Below are 15312 nucleotides of genomic sequence, written 5' to 3'. Positions count from 1 at the left end.
TTAGATTAGAACAGAAAAGTGTTAGACAAGATTACAATCATACAGTGATAGAATCATTAATCATTGGAAATTACCTCTAAAAAGTCCAATGACCATTATGCCCACTAAGCTTATTCAAGCCAAGAAAAGTCTTCCCTGAGAATGAAGGAATTTGAGGAAATACCTACTATCCATAACTGACTGTATGCCAGGTTACACCTCAGCAGATGAAAAAATGCTGGTATGTCCAGGAATGACTGTTTTATTCAGGAACAAATGGCAACATTGTGGGCAGCAAAGCCCATTCATTCTGAAAGAACACACCTAAAATCACCAAATTCAAAGAAAGTATTTAGTCCTTTTCTGTAGGCAGGCCAAACAAATGAAGAAAGTCAAACTGTAAACTCTATGAACTTTGTGTGACACTGAGATTTGTTTATTTATAACAAAATGGAGGAAAAAAGAGGCAGGAGCACCTATCTTGTAACATGAACTTCAAAGTGTAAAATAAATACAGAGCTAAGAAGCAGTCAGGCCCAGGAATCCAAAACAAAGTTTATTCAAAATGTGAGCAGTGACACAGCTGTCACAATGCTGACTTTGCATTCTTCACGTTCCAAAGGAAAGCCAAGTCCCATCAGTGTTTCCATGTCCATGTAAATCAATCACCAGCTGTACCTGCAGACGCTGCACTCATTCACAGCTGTTCATCAGGGAAGTCACCAGAATGGCAGTTGTTCTTGTGCAAACAATAACACGTGAATAGCTGCATGGCAGTATCATAGAATCACAGATTCATTACAGTTGGAAAAGACCACTGAGATCATCGTGGCCAACTGATAATCCATCACTGACCACCTCCCTCAGTTCCACACGGTTCTGGAACACCTCCACGGGTGACGACTCCACCACCTTCCTGGGCAGCCTGTGCCAGCACACTGTCACTCCTTCTGAGAAGAAATTTCTCCTAATACTGTATTTCTGCCACTCATATGGACACCAAAATTGAGTTATTAGTTGCTAAAATTTCAGTTGCAGTTTGGAAAAGTGATTCCCAAGCAGAATTTGTGGGTCAATAGTCTTCTGCAACTATCCTCAAAAGGACCGATACTCCAAGCTCTTGGCAGGCAAGAACATAATTGGGAACTTGACACTAGTTCAGTGCTTTAACTCTTTAAATCATTACTGATTTGGAATATTTTTTATTTCAATTGTTTTTCAGAGAAGCTAAGTTCATTTTGCAGTGCTTTCAGGATCACACTCTGGTTTGCAGCATGCAGTTCAGGAAGCGTATTTTTCTCCCTGCTATGTAATCAGCTGCAGGAAATGTGTTCTTCGAGGGAGAAGAATGCATTACCTGGAGAATACAGCCTTTATTTTTTACTGTCCATATAATTTCTTTAAAATAATAGGTGAAAATTTACATAGTGTATTTCCAAAGTGTCACTATGTTGTGAATAAAACTACAATAAATGAAGAAAACTGAAATCAAAATACAATTTGAGTAGTGGTCTCCATTTTACCAGAAAAAGAATTCACATTGAGTATTCACCTTTCTAGCTCGGAGGCTGGCGGGACTGTTTTTCAAAGTTGAGCAGGCACATGAACGAGAAGAGGAGTTCCCACATCTGCCAAGTGTAAGTAGCAGGAAGGATGGAACCACACTACGTTTAGTTCATCTTAATTCTTCCAAACGTGGCTTGGGCTGTGGTTCTGAAGAAAGAGCACAGCTTGGAGCCAGCAGTGCCTGGAGGAGAGGGCAACCTGGTGTGAGGGCTGGAAGCTGCATGTGTCTATCTGCTCCGTGCTCCTGTTTGGTGCTGCCAGGGCAGAAGGATCTGTGCCATCGGTGAGAGCAGGACAAAATCCAGAGTAGGTGTCATTGTGGTAGACTGTGAAGAAAAGCCAGTCTTCACCGTGTCCTCATCCTAATTTGCATTTTTCACTGCTATAGACGTGATACTCAAGGGAGTATTTCTCCTTTAACTCCTACTCCTGCTGCTCCTTGCTTAGGTGGACAACAAAACCTGTCCAGATGCTTTCCTATGGACCCTACTGTGGGAAATGCTGCTTCGACACGGGGTTGGCCCAGGCCATCTCCACAGGTCCCTTCCAACACCTACAGTTCTGTGATTCTGTGACAACATGAGGTGTGTCTGAGCAGCACAAATCCTTGACAAGTTGCAGATGCAGACCTGTGCTTACATACATGGGACCAGATGGCAGCTAAAGCTCTGGCAGCCCTGAGGCATTCCCTCCACGAGAACTCCTTCTGCCCCTGGTGGACCTACACCAGTGGAAGGTAATCATTGCTGTTTTGAGTGCAGGAACCATAAACTGGCTGGAAAGATCCGAGATGTGGAAAATCAGAAATTCTATAAAAGTTTGGTTTTAGTCCTCATTTATTGTCACAAAAGCAACAAGAAATGATTCCAATCTCATCAATCCTTTCCCACTGACTGGTCTGCCATACAACTGGTCTGGCACCTTTTACCACTTGACCTGAGGTCTGTGTCAGTAATTCAAACAAAGGAAAACAAAAATTTAAAATGCTGAATTAGTTTTGATTGAATGTGACTTTTGAGCACTTTTGGGCTGATTGCCATCAAAAGAGGCAGTAAAGAAGCAAAAAGGAATTTTAGATTTCTGCAGTAAAGGCAGTCAGCTCTCCTCTGTCCCACCCCCAACCACCCTGTGCTTTTACTCCAGTGTTTGTATTACCATTTTGAGAATAAGTTCCTTATGATTTTGCTTTGTGGAAAACTATGTGCCAACTCTTAAGCTTCTACAGTAAGATTTTATTTATGAGTCATTTGTACCAAAACCAGGCACTTTTGGAACCAAACGCCGCCAAGTCAGGACATGTAATAAAAACACAACTGAAAATTTAACATTAAATCTTTTTAGAGATCCTTACAGTGATCCGACAGCAGAAAAGCTCTCCAGACATTTGGAATTTCACATTTTGTCATTTGTTTGCCTTGCTGTATTGAAGCAAGTCGGATGTGACCATTTCCATTTAGGTAGCACAGCTGTGCTTTTACAATGCTCATTGATTTAAACCAAGTGATGCCAAGCACGTTTCTGGAGAAGTCACCCTCTAGCCACATGTACACATGTGCTGATGTGGGACAAAGGTTTTCTCAGCAGGAGCCCCACACTTCCTTGAAAAACATTTATCATGCTGGCCTACATTGCTCTCTCTCTCTGTCTGGCCATGGTGAGTGTATAGGCAGAGCAAGAGATGTCAAAAAACCAAAGGACTCATACTTGCACCACACTGTTACACAGTCATGCTTTTCCCTTGAATCTTTCTCAGAGATGTGCAAATCATCCTCTACAAGAAAAGGAAAGAATGAGACGAACCTGTACAACTATGTACATCAGAAATGGTTTCTTTGGTGCAAACCAATCCCTTATTTTGCAAGTAGTAGTTCTTTCACTGCATGGATGCTAGGGAAGCATCTGCTAATAAGCAGATGTTGCAAATGTTGTGTCGATGATAACAAAGACTAGAAAGACTTACTGCTTTTTGAATAGGCCAAACTATGTAACACAGTATTTTCTTTTTGCATGTTTCAAATACAGTGTAGGCTCTCTTCACCATTCAATCCGCTTCAGTAATAAACTGCTACTGGATTAAGTATGAATTCATCTAAAATGTGATCTATGTAAAACAAATACAGGTATCTGGACTCCTATTTTTAATTTCAAATAGGTGGGATGAAGAAGAAGGCCAAAAGATCTCACAGTGTAAATACAAAAAGAATAAAATAATCATATCCTCATTAAGACAATCTTTACACAACTATTTCTGACTGACCATAAAGATTCATTATGTTCCAAAGGAAATGTGACAATAATTACTCTTTTAATGTTTCATACAAATCAATTACACCTTCTCCCAAGTATTTCAAAGCCTTTCAAAACTAGAAAATTAGTTAAAAAAATGTTATTTCCAGATCTTTCCATTAAATCTTTCAAACATCCACTTTATAAGATAAACTGAACTCGCTTGATGGACACAAAACTTCCACACAAAGGCTGAGAGTTTCACATTTGTGGAACTTAAGCCACGGCCTCCATCAAGCTCAAATGAATGACACAAAGTTGTGCTGGCTGCTGTTTTACTAGGTTGCTTGTTTGTTTTTATGCTGTATTTTTAGGGAAAAACTAACTTTAATATATTTGTGGTCCCACCTAAGTAATTACAGAAAAAAGTAATAGTAATAGCAACCGTATGGGTTGGACATCACCACTTCTGTCCTCCATTACTTGCTAATATCTTTTTTTTTTTTTTCACTAGGAATGCAAGTCACTAACCGTGCTAGATGGAAAAATACAAGTTTACTGAAGACTACAACTGAGTTTTGACGATGAGGAAATGCAGCTCTAACTCATTTCCTCAAGTGCCTGCCTATACACTTGGGGATGGCCAAGACACACAATTCATACCGTTCAGGCATCCTCCAGACATGCAAAGTGGGATGCAATATTCTTCAATCCTAGATTTGCCTTTTTTTCCACTTGGTCAGCCAAAATGTGTTTAGAGGATGCATTACAGGTGCCTGTGGCAACTAGGTATGTTTATCAGGGCATTTGTTGCTGCACCTTTTTGTGGCTCTGTCAGAAAACTATTTCTTTTTATTTCAATTGAAGTTTTCAGTTTTCTTTCAAGAAACCCCTCCAATACTCAGAGAGACTTTCGATGTAAGCTATCACTGCCAAAAAATAAAGCTTTACCAGCCCTCTAATTTATATGCACTGCTGCCTATTTTTTATTAGGTGCTATTTGGTATCTTTTCCACACTATCCTTCCCCACACAAGAAGAATGAGTCAATCCTTTTCTCTTGGTCTCCACTGCTCATACGTATTAAAATTTCAAGCCAAAACTGGGCTTTGCAACCATCATGCATTTTTTCCCATAAACGTCAAGTTGCAATTTGCCAGTTTTAAAGCTACCTGTATGAAAATACAGTCTGAAACTCCTCTGCAAAGACACTGAGATTTGGGTCTGAATTTTATAGTTATACCCTGTATTTCCATTGGGAGCCTACACTCCATAGAAATTCATTCTCCATCCTGGACACTAGCATGGGCAGCCACTGCTTTGTGGTTTTTGTACTTGGCACTATGATGCTCTTCAGCTGAGGCGAGTTGGTCCTGACCTGCAGATTCAGTTTGGCTTCAGACCTGTCTCGTCTCCATGGACTTGCTGGGTGTTTTAGATTCTCGGTCAACATCAGTTGCTGCTACTGTGTGATCAGCTCCATGCTCTGTTCCAGTTTTGCCCCCCGCCTCTGCTCCCTGTCATCCTCTCTTGGGAAGGAGACATTCTTCTGCTGCTCCCTGACAGAGGTTTCTTCCCTGACGTAAAAATGAAGACTCAATCTTCTCCAAAACATATATTTTTCAAAAATATGGTCTAAACCAACTGATCTTTTCTCCCTAACTTTCCAAAGAATCCATTTTGAATGAAAGCTGTCAGAAAGAAGTGATCCCAAGAGTATTTCACCCCAGCAGCTGAAATGTGGCAGCTCTAAAACTCTGCTTTAATCTTAAAATCATAGAATGGTTTGGGTTGGACGGGACCTCAAGGATCATCTTGTTCCAACCTCTCACATTGGTCAGGCTTGCCTCACTCTAGATCACAGTCTCATTCATGTTAGAAAAGACTAGTCTACATCACCCAGTCCAACCACCAGCCCATCCCCACCATGCTCACTTGCCAGACCCTCAGTGCCACATCCACACTGTTCTTCAACTCCTCCAGGGATGGTGACTCCACCACCTCCCTGGGCAGCCAGTTCCAATACCTCACAGAATCACAGAATCACAGGTTGGAAAAGACCGTCAAGATCATCCAGTCCAACCATCCATCTATCACTAATAGTACTCACTAGACCACGTCCCTCAACACAAAATACACCTTCAGGGTCAGTGACTCCACCACCTCCCTGGGCAGCCCATTCCAGTGCTCACCATCATCAGTGCATCACCATTCCACCACCTCACCATCAAGCACCAGATTAGGTTGAGCAGCTCTGAAATTTTTCTAAATGCTCCAGTGCCATTTTGCAGGAAATGAGACCATAGAACAAAGAGAAGAAGGAAAGAGGCAATTGGGAAAGGCAGTGAGGCATCACAAAGGAGCTTGAGGAAGCAAAAGGATTCAGCTGATCAGGCTTTCCTTCCCTGGGAGATCCATACACTCCTGTCAGAGAAACATGAGCTGAAAATTGACTCGAGTTGCTGCAACAAACACAGGTTCACCATCACAGTGTAACAGAAGAGACAGAAGCTTCAAGTGGCATGTGGTTACAGAGCTGAATTACTTCTGAGAAATAGAGCTGTATGCCTCAGCTGAAAGAGCTGAACATCATTACTACTATCACCATGGGACTGTTTATGTAAATGAATCACAAACAGAAGAGGCTTAGAAGAAAGGAAGACTGTGACAGCCTGTGAATCAAGAAAATAAACCAGGCAGCTGGAATGAAAAGGCCTCTCCTATGATGGGCTCCAAAGCTCAGTCCTTGTTTAAGCTGAGTGAGATTTAACGATGGGGAAAAGGCTTTCCTCCGAGATTTAATCCTTTGCCTTTCATTGAAAACCCCTGTGCATGCAACACAGAAAAATCACAGAGTGATTTTATTTCCACTTCATATATAAGTACGTCATCCTGGTAAGAAAAAATGGAGCTGACAGGGCTCAAAGCAGCAGTCCTTTCTCAGAGAATCAAACTTTGGAGCCCTCCTTCCTGAAAAATTAAACACTTAAAAATTACTTATCTTCTGTGCTCTGTTCTGAGGGTGTACTGGGTTTGTTATCGCTGTTTTTTTTTTCCTTTCTTTCTTCCTTCTTTCACATGCAGCACACATTGTTTACAGAGGGAATTACAAGTGGCTTCCTGAGTGCCATCATCCAGAAGAGCAGAGAGGCAGAAGCCTCAGGATGTCTTCTATTTACAAATCCCATTCAAGAGGTTTCTGTTCTGCCTCAGGCAACTTCACGGAACAGTCTTGAAAGCAATCACTGAGCCACATATCTATTCAGCTACAACTTTTCCAACATGACTATGAAATAATTCAGGTATCACATGTCCTACTGTTTCGCTTTGCGATTTTTGTTTTTTCTTCCACATTTGTTTTGTTATGGAAGGATTTTTGCAAGGGTGAGCTAATAGATTTGTGAATTCCCTCCAGGACCTTTGAATGGAAGTGTGAGGGAAGACAAAAACTTTTGTGGCTTTTCCCTTCCCTGTTTCTTTTCTGATCTAGACACGTCTGATCTTGGCTCGCAGCTGAAGACCAATAGGCCATGGTGTAATAACCATGGTGTAACAGTTTCAAAGATTCTGCAGAAGGAGATTTCATCACAAGATTCCCCCTTCTTCCCAAATCCTGAGAAACAAACAAACAAAAAAGAAAGAAAAATCATTTCAGACCAAGGTGCACTGAAACCAGGAAGTGGTTTGCGATGGTGGGAAGTAGGGGCACTTACTTGATATTAGGAACTGTAATGTGTAATACTATCAGCTCACGACTTAATGAACTTCAACAAGAAGCTTAGTTATTTTTAAAGGCGATCTAGACAGCAGAAAAGAGAATTTATGATATCTGAAAACACCAAGGAAATCTTTCAAGTTCTTTTTTTCCCACAGAGTTACCAGCTGCTATGGCTAAAAACAAGCCCTGCCATAATCTATTTTACTAATTCTTTCGTTTTTCAGAAAAAGAGTGTAACTTGTAGGCCAAAACCTTATGTAGGTCACTAGGGTTGCATAAAATACTGTGTAAATGCTGTCATAAAACCAAACAAATCAAACTTATTCTGCCGTAAATAACATGTGGTTACCATTTGTTTACAATTTAGTCCAGCTATCAAAACAAGCCAAACATTTTGATAAATGTTTCACAGTCGTTTTGTACAGAACGCAGATTAGGAGAAGTATATCCCACATCTGCTCTCTCAGTGTCAGCAGCACTGCTCAGCCCTCTGGGGTGAACCCAACTGGGCTGACTGGGTATGCTGCTCACTGATGCACCGAGGAGCCGATTCCACCAAAGCCATCCTTGTATTTCAAAAGGAAAGGAAGAAATGCAACAAATTCTCCCTTCATTTCATTTAATTCTTTATGAAAGAAGGAATTTATAGAGAGTAATGGGATTTGGGCTTGACAGCGCATCATTATCTTTGTACACAACTGACTTAAGATCAGCAATTATAATTTGTCTGGAGGATAAACATGGAATGAACTGAAGAGCTGTTGGAAGTGATGTGCAGAGGGGATACGTCGGGCTGCCTGCAGAGGCTGAAGGGAGGACTGCTTCAAAGCCAAGTTTCAAATATCATCTGTTTTCACTATAACACGATGTAACAAAACAAGCCTCAGTAAAATTCTCATTTAAGTGGGAGATAATTTAATTGTTTTGCTTTTTTTTTTTTTTGACTGTCATTTCTCCACTAATTCAGAAAGATGTTTGAAGGATTTTTGTTTGCTTGGATCTTGGACATAAAAAAAGCACACACTGCTCAGGAACAGATGAAGTGTTGCAAATGGGAATAAAATATGTAAACATGTTGGGAAGGCAGAAGTGTGCATGCGAGAAGAGTGTACATTGAGATGCATTTTTGTGAGGGGAAAGAATTTATATAATAAAAAGCTATTGAAACCTAAGGAAAAAGGTTGTCCATAATCAAATAAATTATCCATGAGTGCTCTTTTCTCTCCACTGTGATTTCATATATAGGATAGAGAAAATCAGGCCAAGTGATTCAATGAAGACTGACACTGAAGTGAATCTGCTATGTAGACTTAAAATGAGAAATCCTGCCTGTCGTCTCCCAGCTGTAAAAAGCACACGTGTTATCAGGGAAAGGACACAGAGTACATGGGGAAACAATTGCTTGCAACCAGTAGATGTGGAACCCGACAGGGATGAACAAAGTGATGGCCAGTGCTAATCATGATAATCCTGACTCCTCTGTGACAATGAATCTTACACAGTGACAATGCATAGGGAGAAACGGAAATGTGGCATTCAAAACTGTACGGCTGATTCTGTGATATTAATTGATATAGCTTGATTGTGTGCTCACTCTGTAAATAAAATGGTAGTTAAGATGCCCAGTAGAGACACACTAGAAGATAATAGCCAAGAACGTGTCAGAACGTATTTGAAGAAAGGAAAAGGGAAGTCCTCCGAGGGAAGGTGGGGCTTGAGGATCCTGGAGTTAGATTATTGGGTCAGCAGAACCCCATTATATACAATATAGGAAATCCCACTAGACTGACAGTGCTTCCATTACTTATCACACTGCCCTTGTGAAGGCATCTGATGAAAGAATCCAGAGACAAACGCTTGGGCAAGATTGAGCAATTCAGTCCCTGGGAGAGGTGAGATTAGAAACACAGTGTGCAGTCACCAGCTGGGGCCTGACAATGGGTAGCTGTACTTTCTGCTGTTGGTGCTGAGGTTCCTTGTAATGCCTGAAAATCCTGTGGAGGGCAACAGCACGTCATGGAGCAAAGAGACAGATGCCCAGAAGGGCAGGTCCTGGAAAAAACAGCTAGAGCAATGTGTGCTGGTATGTATGATGATATAGACACAGTATTCAGATGGAAAAAAAAAACATCCAGAATAGGAGAAAGACAAGTTGTGTTGTGCAACCCACTCTGTTTACATGGCAAAATAAGCTTTTACTCCCACCTGATTTACTGAGGACTGCCTTACACAATACTAGCACACTGTGGCCCGCAGTATAAATAATTCCCAAAGAGAACTGTCCTATTGTTTCTGACATCTCTGCCAAAGCTTCAGTCTCCACAAAACCATGGCAATATCTCTTCATCCAAACTGGTCACATTTTGAAATGTTTTCTGGTAACTGAACACTAACAGTGAGCACTAAGGGAAATTAACACAGTTTGACTTCCTAGGGAGTTCTAATACATGCCCAACTGGTCTTGATTTCTAAGATGCAAACTCTTTAAGGATATATTTCTTACACCAGAGTAACAAATCATGGCCCTACACTCATGGAAACCCAGCTTAGAAAACCTCAGATTCTAGCAGTGAGACAGATTGGCTGCCACTGGTCATAATCTCCCTTGAGATGGTTCAGTGCTCTGAGGTTCCGCTAATCAATATGGACAGAATAAAGAAAATGCATGAGGCAACTCTAGAATTGAATTAGGGCTATATACCTAAAGAGACCTAAAGGTTTCTGGCTGATAAGAGGGTCTGGTCTTAGAGGAAGAGCATACATGGTACTTTATAACACCTCTTTCTGACATTGACTGGCCTTCTAAGATGGAGTGAGGCCTTCTGGGATAGAGTGACTGCATTGGTGATCAAGGAAGGGCAAGTGATGTCATCTACATGAACCTGTGCAAGGCTTCTGACATGGTCTCACACTGCAGCCTCAACTCTAAGTTGGAGAGATATGGATTTGAAAACTGGGCTGTTCAGTGGATAAAGATGGTTATGGCCATCCATAGTGGATGGTCATGGCCAGATGGTTTTTGTCAATGGCTCTACATCCAGTTGGAGGTCAGTCATGAGTGGTGCTCGCCAGGGGTCTGTTTTGGGACTGATGCTCTTCAACATTTTTCTCAATAACTTAGAATGTGGGATTCAGTGTACCCTCACAGCAAGTCTGCTGATGACACTAAGCTGAGTGGAGCAGTCAATACAATAGAAAGAAGGGATGTCATCCAGAGAAACCTGGATAGGCATGAAAAGCGAGCCCACAAAAACCTAACCGGATTCAATAAGGCCAAGTGAAGTGTGTTGCACTTGGACTGTGGCAACCCTAGATAGGAGTACTGACCGAGAGATGAACTTCTAGAGAGCAACTCTGCCAAGAAGGACCTGGGGGTCCTGATGGATGAAAAGCTGGACATAAGCCAGCAGTGTGTGCAATGCCAATGGTAGCCTGGGCTGCGTCAGCAGAGGGGTGGCCAGCAGGGATCGAGAGGTGATTGTCTCTCTCCACTCTGGCCTTGTGAGGCTCCACTGGGAATACTGCATTCAGGCCTGGGGCCCCCAGCACAGGAAGGATGAGGAGTTATTGGAGCGAGTTCAGAGAAGGGCCACAAAGATGATCAGAGGGCTGGAGCAACTCTTCTATGAAGAGGAGAGGGTTGGGATTGTTTAGCCTGGGGAAGAGAAGACTGAGATGAGACCTCACTTCCAATGCTTGAAAGGAGCTTACAAGCAGGAGGGGGACCAAATTTTTACACACAGATTGTGACAAAACAAGAGGAAAGGATTTAAAGTGAAAGAGGGGAGGTTTAGGTTAGATGTTAGGAAGAAATTCTTCACTCAGAGGGTAGTGAGGCACTGGCACAGGCTGCCCAAAGAAGTTGTGAATACTCTTCCCTGGAGGCATTCAAGGCCAGGCTTGGTCTAGTGGTTGGCAAGTCTGCGCACGGCAGAGGGGCTGGGACTAGATTATCTTTGAGGTCCCTTCCAACTCAAGCCATTCTATGATTCATTCTATGATTCTATGAGGTCTATGGGGTCTAACGACTTGAACTAGGGATACAGACTTTCCTCAGCTCAAACACCAATACACTTTCACTCTCTCCTACTCAGTTACTTATTACATCAAGTCCTCAGACACATCAATTTTGAGAATTCTTGCTCTTTCCCCTACCACAACAAACTAACTCAACATTTGAAGAGCAAGGATGGCAGGAAGCTGGAAGAATAATAATAAACCTTAACATTTACAACAGAAAAGGAAGTCGATATGAAAACCAAGTCAGAGGCTGAGAGAAGTCACCGTAAGAAAAGTGTTAACAATCAGGCCCAAAAAAGATATTTTAACTGCATTCAGTTGCTATGAACTTTGTGATGCTTTTGTGTGGATAGGCAAGCTTTTAACATCAGTTCTCTAAAATTCACCACACACGTCATAAAGCACTACGAATCATTTTTCACTTAATCAATTATTACAAAAACACTGGCTGCCGCCTATTTCTCTTTTTGAATTTGATGATGCCAGACACCATGCTGGGTAAACGATACAACGTTGTTTAAGGTTTCTCGGAAAAAGTCTCCATTGTTACTATTTGGCAGTCACTAATAACACTGTACTGAGGAAATAGCAAAAGATAACACTCAGACCAACAGACACTCATTTTCTCTACCCATCCTCCTTCCTACTTCAACTCTACCCTAAAACTGGCCCCGAAAAATCAAAGGATCATCTCAGCATGCAAAACTATTTGTTTTCAAAGGGCTGTTGGAAATCAATATGGAGAAATCAACACTTCAACACATTGTGAAAAGTTTAGCTCTCACTGGGGAAGATTCTCCATGTCCCTCAAAAATTATGTAAACTGTGATACAAGAAATCAAACACAGATTATGAACTCTGCTGAGAAAGTCAACTGAATATTAGAGATAATTTGAAAGCAAAAATGATAAACTCAACTGGTAGATTTATCAATTATAACAGGCCTTTTCTGCTACTGAACTTATAACAGCAGTGTAACTGAAGTAATTCTCACATCTACAAGTAACATGAAGGGTAAGGTTTGTTAAACAGTTGATAGAACATAAAGCACTGTTCACATACATGCAAAATGTACTCCCACATCCCCTTCCTTTGATAAACCCTTTTCAGCACTCAGATACATGCTCTTTCCAGTATATTTGGGTCCCAAGCCTAGCATCCACTTTACTACAGCTTCTGATCCCACAGATCGGGATAGATAATGAAGTACAGAAAGGGATTTCTAGTTCACAGAGAACAACATATCCTCAGACACAGCAGCCAGCATTCAAATGCAAGCTGAGACAATGGATCATGCGAGAGCTTGATTAGCAAAACTTCCTGAAAATGAGAAATACACTGAAAAGGAATCATAGAATCATAGAATTGCTCAGGTTGGGAAAGACCTTAAGGATCATCAAGTCCAACCATGACCTAACCATACTACCCTAACTCTAACAGCTACCACTAAATCTTGTCCCTGAGCACCACGTCCAAATGGTTTTTAAACACATCCAGGGATGGTGACTCAACCGCCTCCCTGAGGAGCCTATTCCAGTGCTTAACAACCCTTTCTGCAAATAAGTTTTTCCTGATGTCCAACCTAAACCTCCCCAGGTGCAACTTGTGACCATTTCCCCTTGTCCTGTCACCTGTCAGCAGTGAGAAGATACCAGCCCCACTCTCGCTGCAGTCACGTTTCAAGTATTTGAGCAATAGTGTCTCTCCTCAGCCTCTTCTTCCCCCCAAATAATCTGTTTGGACTGAAGAGAGATGGATAAGTTTGTCATGCTATATCTGTCCTCAAGTTACGCCAAAATAAGAGTATGTGGGTTATCCAGTGCTCGGCTTGTTTCTGTCATTCATTTTCAGTATGGCACGGAGTACACAATTTTAACTTTCTGCTTCATTTCCTTCAAAATGAACCAATCCTTGAAACTGTCTTAAAACATTAGCAAAGCTAGACAGCCGAACACAAGGCAGGAATATCCAAAGCTTCCAGCACTAATGCAAATGTTTTTGGAAGCACTAACAAACTTGTAATCTAGCACCAAGCATTAATCTCTGCTCACAGCTGGTGGCAGACAACGGGACTACAGGAGCAGTGTGGTACTTCTCACATCTTCTGTTAAAGCACTTAGAATTGACTTTTACAAGAGACAGAACTGCAAGGCAAAGTGAGTCACAGGTCTGAGCTGTGTGGTAGCTCCTATCTCACCTACAAAGTGTCCAAATGGAGACAACATAACATTAAGTATCATGAGGATAACATTTCGGGTAATAGTGCCAACATTTGATTTGTAATTGTCAGACAAGAAATTGCCAAATTTTCTGGGAAGTATAAAAATACATGCTCTGTTGTGCAGGCAAATGCACTGCAACACTGGACCTGATGATCCTTATGAGTTCCTTCCAACATGGGATATTCTACGATCCTTTTATCAGTTATTCAGGGATAAAGCTGTATTTCTTCCAAAATTAAGACAGTTATGAACTTCAGTTTCTTGCTAAATATCATCATGGAAAGCACATGTGACTCAAACTGATGATCTTGGTGATGTTCTCTTTTTCAAAATACAGCCCATAGCTTCTTATGGTATTTTGTTCACAAAAATCACTGGTGTAAACAAGATGCATCAGAAAGAAAAACGAGCAAGAGAACAAGACCCTCTTTCAAAAAAGACAATCTACTTTCTTTTCAAATGCAGCAGGACAATTGAGATGAAACAGATCAACAATTAAGGTGCTAAACCGGCGCTTCAGGATAAAATCATGCCCAAACGTTGCTTTTGCCTTTGACATTTGTTTGAGGTTTAACCGTAACATAAATACAGGCATGTATCAAGCCTTTAAGCACCCACGTGCATTCAAAATGCCTGTCTTTAAAAACTAACCTCTACGTACTCTGCATTTCAGTTTACCTGCAAAATGAGAAAGACAGCAATGTGATAATTTGTTTAAAAACGAACTACATAGTTTACTAGCAGTACAACAGTACAATTGCTACAATTGCAGTACATGGTCTGTACTAACAGGTGCGTTCAACAGTTATTCCAGCAACAAGCTGAAGCAGTTCTCATGCCTGCAAATTGCAGTATTGCCCTTCACGATGATTGTAAATCCATGTAAATTTTGGGTATATTAGACGTATATGACTGATACATTTTGTTGTACACAGTATTTTTAACAGATCATTGCTGTTGAAAGCTTTCTGAAAATTAAAATTACTTAAAAAGACTTCTTCCCTTGAACAGACTATGTATATCTGATCACCACACAGCCAAGCTGAAATACTCCATCCACCTCCTATTCCAAAATAGACGGCAAATAATGAGCAAATTGGAATATTCCCTGCTTATAGTATTTAGCTTGTGGTTAAGGATTTTCCAACTTTCTGGGTTACTACCAGCTCACTAGAAAACTGCTGTAGATCAAGAGGGACTAACACAGCTGACATAATACAGACTCAAACCAACCTTCCCATACTGAACAGATTCTTGTATCAGCATGTGTCCTACGCTGAAACATCTCAGACTGACTTTGGCTCCAACCTAAGAGCACAGGGATGAGCTTAGCAGACGAGGCTAATGGAAAGAGCGTCCAAGGGCAGTGGAAGAAATATGGCTGCTGATGAACTGAAGGTAAAAGAGAAGGTTTTATCTTCTTCTTTTGTTTTCCCATAGTTCAATCATTTGGATTTTTACTGTAATGCATACCATCACCTATACAGCAGAGAAAACAAAGTGGTAACATTTTTCTTTAGGCTCCCAAAAGCCTAACACAACCAAACTGCGCCAAAGAATACAGCTACCCTGCAAAAAATAT

The sequence above is a fragment of the Centrocercus urophasianus genome, unplaced genomic scaffold, assembly GCF_019232065.1.
Source record: "Centrocercus urophasianus isolate 14NV4802_14NV808 unplaced genomic scaffold, USGS_Curo_1.0 seq_73, whole genome shotgun sequence".
Lineage (NCBI taxonomy): Eukaryota > Metazoa > Chordata > Aves > Galliformes > Phasianidae > Centrocercus > Centrocercus urophasianus.
This window is presented reverse-complemented; position numbering follows the sequence as displayed.